The sequence below is a fragment of the Protopterus annectens genome, chromosome 8.part0, assembly GCF_019279795.1.
Source record: "Protopterus annectens isolate FY-2018-M chromosome 8.part0, PAN1.0, whole genome shotgun sequence".
Lineage (NCBI taxonomy): Eukaryota > Metazoa > Chordata > Ceratodontiformes > Protopteridae > Protopterus > Protopterus annectens.
The window spans coordinates 1,504,374,372-1,504,386,791 of record NC_056741.1 but is presented as its reverse complement, the minus strand read 5'-3'; the positions used below and the strand labels follow the sequence as shown (position 1 = coordinate 1,504,386,791).

The 12,420-nt window shown below is 45.8% G+C and overlaps 1 protein-coding gene across 1 annotated transcript in view; it reads right to left on the bottom strand.

Annotated features, from left to right (window-relative positions):
* ST14 (ST14 transmembrane serine protease matriptase) overlaps positions 1–12,420 on the bottom strand; it is a 1,989,024-nt gene that overhangs the window by 1,762,380 nt on the left and 214,224 nt on the right. The gene's annotated exons all lie outside the window — the stretch shown is intronic.

Genomic DNA, 12,420 nt, shown 5'->3' with positions numbered 1-12,420 from the left:
AGCTAGATTATGGCAGAGTTGGAGCAGAGGTTCGGCTCCGAACCAACGGGTAAGAATGTAGGCGAGATTGGACTACATAACATCTAATTCAAAGTGGAAAGGAATGATGGTGATACAGGGAGGAAGCCCAAGAAATAAGCAGTTATCAGATTTTGGATGCAGACAATCACAAAAATCAGAGTATTTTCATAAAATAGAGTACTGTAAGAACTAAACCAGCACAAGAATGGAGAGAAGAGATTCTGCAGATAGGGATGACTGGTTATGGATACAGATAATAGGCAAGAGTGGGCTGGAAATTATTGGAGAAAACTCACAAAGGTATTGGGAGCAAATATCTACAAAGGGAAAGGTAATAGAGTGGGAAGAGGCCATGAATTTGGACTGCAGTTTAGAGACTGCCTTCCCATTCACATACTGATATCAGAGTATAGGCAAACAGAAAGAAAGAAATAGGGGGGTCCTAAATGAAAGGCCAGCACTAGTAGAGTTTTTTTAATAGAATCTAGAACAGAAGTTGCTATTAAAAAAGGAATAATTAGTTAAGCATATAAAATATTGCATGACAATTATAAGAATCAGAGGAGCTTGGAAATGATTCGTAAGAGATTGGATAAGCAATTTACAGAGACAATTGGGGGATACATGTATATTTCCCAAATATGCAGCAAAGTCTACAAGATTTAGGATCTTTGCCTGGAAGTGTTTACATAGATATTTTATACCCCAATTAGACTACAAAGAATTTTTCCTCAGGTGGATAGCAAATGTTGGAGTTGTGAGAGGCATAGAAGAGGTGACCAGGAACACATTTTTTGGGAGTGTAATGAGCTGGCAGACTTTAGGGGTTCCCTGCAGACCGCTCTATTAAAGATGCTGGATGAGCAAATTGGACTAACTGAGAAGATGATTTTTTTTGAGCTAAGATACAGAATCGGAACAGCTTAGACGTAGAAAAGTCTTGCTTAGTCTAATTATGGTGGCTGCAAAAAAGCAATTACTAAACAATGGAAATCAAGTCTAGACCAACTTTACTAGTAAATATAGTAAGAGATAAAACTGGAATTGGGATCTTGAGAAAAGGGAAGGAGCAAACTACACAGGAAAAATGCAGTGATGGGAGTAATCCAGTACAATAAGTAATATACTACAATTTCTAGTAACTAGTAATATAACTACTTTTTCAAAATAGTAACTAGTAACAGTAATATATTACTTTTTTTTAGTAAGTTAAATACGAGTTACTTTTGCTTAAACCAGTGGTTCTCAATGTGGGTGATATAGCCTCCTAAAAAGGGATGCAAAACTTCCAGGGTCCCTATATAGTTCTTTCGGCTTTTCTCAGTTAGGGGTCGCCACAGCGGAACTGCAGTCCACTGATTGGCAGTAGATTTTTTTTTTACGGGTGCCAGCTCGATGCCCAACCTTCAATGAAGGCACACCCATTCTACACATGTCTTTCAAACGCCACTCCACCGCGGGGAGGACATGCAGACTCCACACAGCAGGTGCTCCAGCTGAGAATCGAACAGGAGAACCTCTTGCTTTGAGTGAATAGTAATTAGATGTTAGGAGGTAATAAGACACTTTTGAAGTGGCAATTTTGATAAAAAATGACAACATAATGTTGGCACAAATCATAGCACGTAGCATTCATAAGAGATTAGAATTAATCTGGAGCAAAATTTACTTCATTTTTTTTTTTTTAGCACTGCAAGGAGGTGAAAGTTAATGATGACCAGACTCCAACCCTACCCTGGTACTGTGGGACTCTCACCAACTAAAACATCCCCTAACACTGGGACAATTCTAGCCTGCTAGAGATCATATCCTTACCTTGCAGTATAATAAATGGCATTGCTTCTTCATACAGTCATCAGTCGGAATCAAACTCATCAGTTGAGCACCCGATGTCCCAACCCACTGCACCAAACAGGACGCTTCAAGTGGATCTATGATCAGCTAACTGTCCTGACTATTTTATGTTCTACTTAAAATTCTTTTCAGGTTTTAAAATTCTTTTCAGGTTTCAATTTTTAGTTGCTGAAAATAGACAAAATGTGATAGGTTTTTATACGTCTTGTCCTGTTGGCTGGTTTGGTTTAATTATTATCTGTGACTCTAGCTATAAAGACTAGTCTTCCTCTCCTTTCTGCTGTGCCCATTAAGGATCACCACAGTGGATCATCAGTCTGCAGAACAAGTGGCAGTGGAGTTTTACAGTGTTGAATTGCCATCCCAGTGTTCAACCTTATTCAGTAGGCACATGCATGCATACACTCGCACCTAAAGCCAATTTACAATGTCTAATCCACCTGCAGCATGCCTTGGGAATGTGGGAGGAAACCGGAACACCCTGAGGAAACCCACTCGAACACGGGGAGTGTAGTTCAGTGCATGTGTGTTGTACTTTTTAAAGCCAGTGTAGATCATGGGCACATTTACAGAAAGCACTCAGCGTGTGCAAGCAGAGTGGCATTTTTTGTAAGCAGCTGGAGTGAAAGCATGCATGTGTATAGCAGTCATTCAGTTAGCTAGTTCGCTTAAGTTTTAACTTCCAGTTATCCATCCCGATGTGTGTGTGTACTAAGTATCTTAAATGAACACCCAACCCTCGTTATCTTATTTGAATACACAAAACGAGTGACATGTTCTCAGAATGGGATCCAAAGTCAAACTTTCTTAAAACCATGAGGCACACAGTCAGAAATAGTAGAATACACAAGAGTGGCTCAAACAACTGCAAGAGACTTGTAAACATGTCAGAAAATACTTCCAGGTTCTTAAACTCATTTAAATGATTTTACCCTCAGTGAATATAAAGCAAAGCATTCCAAATTAAGTAAACAAAATGTTCAAAACTGCGACATACTGAAGAAAGTACTTGAAATAATTACGAAAACATTTGAAACAATATCAGAATCAAAATGTTCAAAAAGAGAACTTTTTTCACAATGTACTACTTTTTCACAAACTAAAGCTATTCAAAGTATCTAAAGTGTGCAAAGTGTTGGCATTGTGTGCAGTATTGCAGTAGTCTTTTCAAAGAGTACAGTTATTTCAGAGTCTGTTGTACAGCTGAAGGGGAAGACTGCAATATTGTGATACAGACTGAAATGCGGGAAGACTGTTTAAAACGTAAATTTAGAGAAATGTGCAACCCTCAAATATTACAGTGGAAAGGCACTATTTTACACAAGACATCAAAAGCCTGTTAAAACTTTTGCAGCATATATAACTGACTTGAGAAAAGTCAAAAAGTGCAGATTTGGTAATCTGAGATGAGCTGATAAAAGACAAGCTTGTGTGTGGTGTTAATTATGCAATGAGAGAGATTTTGCTTTGAGACAGCGATTTAACTAAGTAAAAACCGAGATTTGGCAGATATATGATCTTATAGAAAGGTTAACGAATATGCTTACGAAGAACATGCTTGCAGTGTCTTCAGCATGAATGCTGATAGTATGCAGCACACTATGGCTGACATTTGGACCCATCAGAATAGTAGCTTCTTTGGTGTCACCGTACACTGGATCGACTATGACACTTCAAAGAAAGTAAGCTGCTTTGTCATGCTGCAGATTATAGGGAAGGCATACATATGATCTCATAGCAACAACTTTTGAAAGCACTCCCATCAAGTACAAGATAGATCAAAAGGTGTGTGTGCAACAATTATAGAATGGCAGTAATTTTGTAAAGGCTGTCTTCTCAGAATGTGAAAGATCTGAGACTACAATCATTCTGTCCCAAGATGAGGATAATGATGGCGAAGTGATTTACAACAGCGTGACAGCCATGCTGAGTCAGGGCAAAGCAAGAACACCTATTCACTGCCTCCCCATCTGAGATGTGCAGCATGCATAGAATCTAGTTGCCATGCAAGATGCTGAATCTGCTTGTAATGATGCACAATATAAAAAGATCATGTGAAGCACCATTGCCAAATGCTATGCTGCTTGGAACAAGGCTATTCATAGCACGCAAGCTGCCCAGGTGGGTCGAAATAGGTGTGATTTGGCATTGATTATTCCCAATGCAAAATGATGGAATCCCACTTTCTACACAATGGAGAGAATTCAACTCATTGAAGATCAGGGTGAATGAGATGTGTGAAGAGATTGGAATTGCCATCTTCAGGCCTGCAGAAATGACCTTTGTTGCTGAGTTTGTACAAGCAATGCAGCCCTTGGCAATGGCTCAGGACATCCTGCAGTCAAAGCTAAAAAGCTTAATGGGAATCTTGATCCCCACCATTACATGCCTGAAAAACAAGTTGTCCGAAGTCAGGCAGTCTGAGAAGCTTGTTGTGCTGCTAGATGATGCTCTTCTTAAAGGCACAGAGGCTCAGTTCAATCACCTTCTGGAGTGTGAAGAGCTCATTATGGCTAGCACAGTGCATCCACAGTTCTATTTGCGATGGATGGACACTGAAGAGCAGTAACTCAGAGGTGGGGCTCTGCTCCTTGATGCCATGCAGAAACTGGATGAACCTGCACATGGGTCATCTGAAGCTTCTGCATTAACTGCTGAAGACAGCTTCTTTAGCTTCAAAGAGCTGATAACAGCCAATGTAAGCATATCTTCTCAGATGGACATGTATCTGGCTGACCGCTCCAGAGAAATATCTTCTCTCAACAATTACCCCATAGTCAAGAAGATATTTCTGAACACTAATACAGCTCTGCTAGCTACTGCACCTGTTGATCACCTGTTCAGTCTTGGTGGACAAGTGCTGACTGCAAGAAGAAATAGACTCACTGACAAACACTTTGAAAAGTTGATCCTTCTTTGAGCTAACTGAAATGTTCAGTCATTGTTAAAGTTATATGAAGTGGTATTTTGGTTGACTTTGTGTTAACAGTGTTGTTAGACTTGTATGACATTTTCTGTAAGCATTTTTGCGTCCTCAGCATGTTTTAGCAGATTAGCCTGATGTACACTGTTGAAACTTTTATAGGCTGTAACTTGCTGTGGGTCTTGTGCTGCTGGCTGTGCGCACTTTAGTTTAAGTATTGCATTGTGACTGTCTTTAAAGACTATCCTGTTGGACATTTGTAAACTGCAAAATGCTAATAATCATTACAGTAACACTGTGTATACAACTTTAATACACTATTCATGCGCAGTAAGCATGTATTCCTCACACACAAGTACTATGTGAGTAAATCTGAACATGAGAATTGATAAACTATACTTATGTAACAGTAACTACTTAACTTTAGTTAGTAACTAGTAATAGTAATATATTACTTTTTTAGAAAAGTAATAAGTAATAGTAACATGTCACTTTAACTTAAAAGTAACTAGTAATAGTAACTTAAGTAACTAGCACAACACTGGAAAATGGGAACTGGAAGAACACAAGTGCAGAGAAGGAAAGAGGTTTAAGAGGCAGGACTTGAATGAGCCATATAATGCTTTACTGATGACTGGAGAGAAAAGTGATATACAACATTTGCAACTACAGTTGTTTCAATAAAGTCTGCGATGTATAATGTTTGCAAATAAAGTGGTGTCATTTTGTTTTTCATTTATATAAATGTAAGACTGCCCTTATCATATGTGATAATTTAATAAAGATATTTATTAAAAAAAGTAGTCTGTTACATTAAGCACCTTGGGAGCAAGCAGAGGCCAGTATTGGAACAGCTTGGATCCTGCAACCCAGAAGATCTGATCCAGAGAGGGGGGCAGGAAAGACTTCAGAAGTCTGATGGTGAAACCTAGACTATGCAACAGGAGTCTGGTAAAGTGTAGACACTGCAGAAGCATGCAAGGAAAGAGAACCTGAAAGAGCAGGTTGTCCAAATAAGGAAATATCTGTACTCCTTGAAGCCTGCAGAAAGCTATGACTGGAGCCAGGCACTTCGGTGAATAACCTTGGTGCTAAGAACACACCAGAAAACTGAAAATGAGAGGCAGGAACACTGAAATATACTTCATGAATACAGGGTGAAAGGGACTATGAAGACATCCATTCTTCAGAGCCAGAGAAACTAGAAAGGCCTGAAGTAGCAAGAGGGGAAATGGTGTCTGGAAAGAAAACATCCTGAAGATAGGTACCCTTAAGAAAAGCATTTAAAAAGGACAGGTATAAAAAAGACCACCAGGACCCTTCCGTTCCGAAGACCAGAAACAGCCTGGAACAAATAAGAAGTTATGTACTCACCATAACGTTCCATCTGAGTAGGTAGCTTCATTTGTCTGCAACCTGTGGATCTTGGATCAGATATCGGATCCGAGCCGGCAACTTGTTTCAAGCTAATGGATCCGAGCTCCTAGCTCCTCCCTTCACCCATAATCCCCTGCTAACCCTCCATGACCTCAGATCGAGTTTGCCCCTCAATATATGCCCAACAAGAGGGATCCAACTACAAGTAGATCCGAAGAAGGCCAGGGGGAAGGAGGGGGGATGGCTGCAGACAAATGAAGCTACCTACTCAGATGGAACGCTACCTACTCAGATGGAACGTTATGGTGAGTACATAACTTCTTAATCTGAAGTAGGAAGTTCATTTGTAAACAACCTGTGGGACAGAGTCCCCAGCTACCTGCACCTTGGGTGGCCATCATGGAAGGATATTGCGAAGCACCGCAGAGCCAAAGGATGCTCTCCCTCTAGAAATCACGTCTAGTTTGTAGTGGTTAATAAAGGTATGAGATGAAGTCCAAGTGGCTGCCGAACAAATATCATCCAATGGAACTCTAGACTTGAAGGCCGCAGAAGTAGAAATGGAGCGGGTGGAATGAGCACGAACTCCTTCAGGTGCGGGTCTACCCGATGCTTGATACGCCACTAGGATACATTGAGAAATCCAGCGTGATAAAGATACTTTTGAGATCGCTTTACCCAAATTAAATTTGGCAAAGGAAATGAACAGCTGGTCGGATTGTCTATGGCCAGCTGTCCTATGAGTATAAAAGCGAAGCTGCCTATGAACATCTAATGAGTGCAGCTTGTACTCTCCCTTATTCTGATATTTAGGGAAGAAAACCAGTAAATTTCTGGATTGATTTATGTTGGTTTCTGATGCTATTTTGGGAAGAAAAGAGGGATTGATCTTGAAGTACACTATCTGGGTGAAAGATCAAGTAAGGAGGCTTCACAGAGAGAGCTTGAAACTTCAACACTCTTTTTGCTGAAGTGATGGCTACAAGGAATGCTGTTTTCCATGACAAGAATTTGAGATCTACTGAAGCAGCGGGTTCAAAAGGTAGAGCAGTCAAGGCTTGAAGAACTAGTGTAAGATCCCAGGGTGGCACGACTTCCTTTAAAGGGGGTCTAAGTAAGAAGGTGCCCTTGAGAAAGGTTTTACACAACTTGGCCGACATCAAAGGCCCTGCATCATGTCCCACATGGTAATGTGATATGGCTGCCAATTGCACTTTGACAGTTGAACAACTAGCGCCTTCCTGAAAGAGTTCAGTTAGGAAGTCTAATATGGATGGAAGAGGAGCCATAAAGGGATCTAGATCATGATGCTCCGCCCAGATGGAAAAATGTTCCCATTTACTGCAGTACACTTTCCTGGTGGAGGGCTTATGCGCTGCCACGAGGATGGCTTTGACTGGTGAAGAGATACCAGGAGTCCTAACTAGGAGTGGAACTGGAGCAACCAAGCTGTCAGTTTCAGATTGTCCAGGTTTGGGGTCCGTAAGTTCGACGGACAGGAGATGAGATCCGAAGTGGGATCTAGAATTCAAGGGTGATTCACACGGTGAGACCACAGGTAAGGGAACCAAACTTGCTGAGGCCAGAATGGGGCAATGAGGATCATCCTGCTCCCCAACCGTGAGGCTTTCTGTAAGAGTTGTAGCATTAGTGGTAGAGGAGGATAGGCATAAAGTAGACCGGGTGGCCAAGCATGCACCAGCGCGTCTCTTGGAGTTTCCCCTGGAGGGGGGATTAGAGCGAAGAAATTGCCGCATTTGGTGTGTGATGGAGATGCAAAAAGATCGCAGCAGGGTTGCCCCCATGTTGCGAATATCTGCTTCACTACTAGTGGATTGAGGGACTACTCGTATGGGGTAAGAAGGGTGCGACTGAGCTTGTCTGCTAGGATGTTGGTCCGCCCCGGAATGTGCGTTGTAGTCAGAAAGTGGTTGGGGGAGATCGCCCATTCCCACACTCTCATGGCTTCGTGGCATAGAGGGTAAGATCTGGTTCCCCCCTGTTTGTTGATGTACCAGACCACCGACATGTTGTCCGACTGAATTGCAGTCGTTCCTATGGGGAGGAGGTCCTGAAGTGCTTGCAACGCAAATAGCACCGCTCTCATCTCCAGAACGTTGATATGCAGGGAGGTCTCTGTGTCGTTCCATGTGCCTTGGACTGTCCTACCTGAATAATGCCCCCTCACCCGAGGCGGGAAGCGTCCGTGGTCACCGTGGCGAGAGGGGGAGAGGTGCAGAAGGGACAGCCCGTATGGAAGTTCGAGGCTTGGAGCCACCATAGTAGCGCTCTCCTGCAAGCCTTGCTGATAGCAATGGGATGGTGGAGAGGAAGGGATAGAAAAGACCATTGCACTAGAAGAGTCCATTGCAGTACCCGCATGTTCAAACGGGCGCATGGAAGGAGCGTAATCGCTGCCGCCATGGAGCCTAGTGCCCTCAGGACCAATTCTACTGGTGAAGTCTCTGATTGGAGGATCGCCTGCACATGGAGTCGTAAATTCCGGATTCTCTCAGGAGTTAGGAAGGCTCACAGCTCTCTGGTGTCTATTCTGACACCTATGAATTCTATGACTTGCGTTGGAGCCAGAAGAGATTTGTCGACGTTGATGGTAATGCCTAACTGTGGGGCTAGACAGAGAAAGAAGTCTCTGGCTGAGCAAAGTAGATGCCTTGTTGGTGCGGTCAGGAGCCAGTCGTCCAGGTACGGAAAGACCTGTATTCCCTGGAGTCTCAGGTGGGCCACAATCACTGCTAATACCTTGGTGAACACCCTGGGGGCTGTGGTGAGGCCAAAGGGAAGGACCTTGAACTGGTAGTGACTGGCCCCCAGCCGGAAGCGAAGGAACCTCCTGGATCGTCTGTCCATTAGAATGTGGTAGTACGCATCCTTGAGGTCTATGGAGCACATCCAATCGTTCTCCCTTAAAAGGGGGAGAATAGATTGAAGAGTGACCATTCGGAATTTTTCCTTGGTTACTGACAGGTTCAAGCGGGAAAGGTCTAGAATCGGTCTCAAGTCCCTCGTCTTTTTTGGCACCAAAAAGAACCTGGAGTAGAACCCTAATCCGAGCTGGTCTTGGGGGACGGGCTGGATGGCTCTCTTTCTTAGCAGCTGCTGAATTTCTGCAGCTGTGGCCTCCCTCTGATCGGGTGGTACATCGGGGAGGTTCTTGGATTTGGGGACATGGAGTAATGGTATTTTGTACCCTCTGGATATAATGCGAAGCACCCAGCGGTCCATCGTGATGGACTCCCATACCGCTAGGTGTTTCGAGAAGTGCCCCCAGACTGCCTCCAGAGTGGAGCAGCCGGGCAACCCTTCAGGGCTGCTGCACGGGCCACTCAGAGAAAGGTTCTCTGGACCCAAAGTTTCTCGGAGCCCCTCTACCCCTGGGGCGGCATCCTCCCTGTCCTCCTCTGCCACGGTAGGACTGGTTGTCCGGAGCGGGTTGGGAATGTTGTGATTTTCGGAACCACATCTTCTTCTGACTCTTTTGGTTCCTCAAAAAGGACCGCTGGGGAGCAGAAAAGCGGACTCCAATGGCAGACAACGTCTTCCCGTCCTTCTCGCTCTGGACAAGTGTCTCGCGAACGGTTTTGCCAAGCAGGGCAGAACCATCGAAAGGGGCGTTCGCAAAGGACGCTTTAAAGGGCTCCACAAAGTCACAATGACGGAGCCAGGCCTGACGTCTCATGACTAGGCCTGCTCCGCTAGCCCTAGCGGCTCCCTCTGTGGCGTGGGACAATAGCCGCATAGAGGTGTTTGAAATTGATCTCAGAGTGGCCATTCAGGTGGAGTACAATTGCTTGTCATCCTCAGACATGGACTCAGGGGGGGAAGCAGTGTATTCTTTGATAAGATCCCACTGCATCCTGATGACATGTGCTATATAGTTCAGAGACCTTACCGAGAAGGTCGCCGAACTAAAAACTCGCTTCCCTAAGCGGTCCATCAAGCGGGACTTTTTGCTCGGTGGATGGACTGAGGGGCTCTCCTGAGCCAATTCCCTCTTCGTGGCTGCCGCAGTCAACATGGCATCTACAGGGGCCCCTTACTCCAGTGTGATCAGTCTGAGGGGGGGCTAAGTATTTTATCCGGGCGTTTTGGTATTGGCTCCACGGTGTCGGGATCCTTCCACGCCCTGGTGGTAATGAGGTCCACCAGGGGGTCGGCTGGAGGGGACACCCAAGAGGTAGACGGGCCTGCCTCGAATGCCTCCATAAACACGGACTTGTCAGAGGAAGACTTGGGGGCAGACCACCCGCCTCTGATCCTCAGCATCTCCATGATGTCTCCAAAGGAGACATCCTCAGGGGGCGATCTTGGGGAGCCTTCCCCTTCCTCCAAGTCCATGACCTCGGTTAAGGACTCGGGGGAGTCCACATGCCTCCTTTTGCACTTATGCTTGCGGGGCACTTCCTCGGGGGGGGGGTGGAGGCTGTCCGAGGAGGCCTCGCCAGCAACATCTTGTTCCAATGGCACCATCTGTGACATTGAGGCAGGCTGTCCCTTTGGCGGGGTGATGAAAGCCTGGCCCAGCAGAGAGGGAGTGCAGGGAGGAGCCGAGACAAGGACTGGGGGTCCGGATGCTCTCAACAGAGCCCTCTCCACAACATCGAAGGCAGAGGGAGAACCACTCTCTCTTGGATCTGAAAGTCGGCTCCCACTCGGATCCGATGAAGGGATCTGAACCGGCGCCGAGACCATCGTATCCGAAGGACCAGTGTGCTCTGACCTGGACGGAGCCAAAGGCACACTGAATCCCTTGGATCCGAAGCTCGGGCCACGGCTCCGAGAGGTCGGATCCGACAGGCTCAAGGGCAGGGTCGGATCCAAAGTACCAAGTACTGTTGGCGCCGACCCACCCCCGGCTCCAACGCTGCTCGGCTCTAAACGCTCCGAACCCGGCTAGCGGGTCGGAGAAGGAGCAATAGGATGGAAAAAAGGTGTCTAGCTCCCCCCCCTTCGGGGGGGGAGGCAAGAGCACTCCCATCTGCAGCTGGGCCTGGATGAACCTTCGCATCATCCGGTCCAAGTCTGAATCAGACATACTAAAATTAGATCTCGAAGAGGTCACCGAGGCAGGCCTGGAATGCCACCTCGATGACCTCGATGGAGATCGGGCCTCCTCCTCGGGCCCCAGGGAGAAACAAGGGGATCGGAGCCGAGGAGGAGGAGACCTAGAAGCAGTGGAGGGAGAAGCCCGCTTAGCTGGCAGGGCCGAAACGGAGGTCTCGGCCTGCCGCTTGTGGTGCTTCTCCCTCCGTTTCTCCCTCCTGGCCTCCCTGTCCTCCGACACTTTAGCGGGAGTTTAAGTCCCAGACGGAGGAAGGGGGGCAGGAATGGCAGCAACCACAGGCTGTGGTGGAGCCACTGGAGCAGCGGAGACCAAAGTAGAGTCCGGGGGTAAAAGTCCCGCCAAGACCAGATTCGACCTCCGCTCTTACAGTGCCCTGGGGTTGAACGCTGCGCAAATGGTACAGCCTGAGGTAAGGTGTTCAACCCCAAGGCACCGAACGCGAGTGTGGCCATCAGCCGGGGAGAGCTTATGGCCACACTCGGTACATTTAGAAAAGATGGCTTTTGGGGCCTCAGCCATACTTAAAAGAAAAGATAGCTACACAAACACACAGGCCCCAAAAACACAACACACACACACACACACACTAACGACCAGCGAAGGGAGGGGAAAACTAATTAAAGTAAATATAGTTTTAATACTAAAGGGTACCTAACACTTACACACTTTTTATTTTTAAACAAAAAAGAAAAATTAGACGGAAAAACACATAGCTGACTACTAGCTGATGAGTTCAAGGGAATCCAGCTATCCACAAGCGCGGCAAACTAGATCTGAGGTCATGGAGGGTTAGCAGGGGATTATGGGTGAAGGGAGGAGCTAGGAGCTCGGATCCATTAGCTTGAAACAAGTTGCCGGCTCGGATCCAAGACCCACAGGTTGCTGACAAATGAACTTCCTACTTCAGATACAGTATTATTCCCTTAGGTCCTCTGGAAATGGCTGAGTGGTGCACTGATCCAGTAAACCTTGTGACACCACTGAAAAATGAAGAATTTGATCTGAAGGGGATTGAGGAATGCCTGAGGGGGATTTCTAGACCATGAAGCAGCCCTGACAGATGATTGACAGAATAACAGTCTGAAGTAATCTATTGTCAAAGAGGGAGTGAAAGAGAAGGTCAGAGTCGAGGGAACCTGGCCAAGGGGGAGGGAAGAGTGTT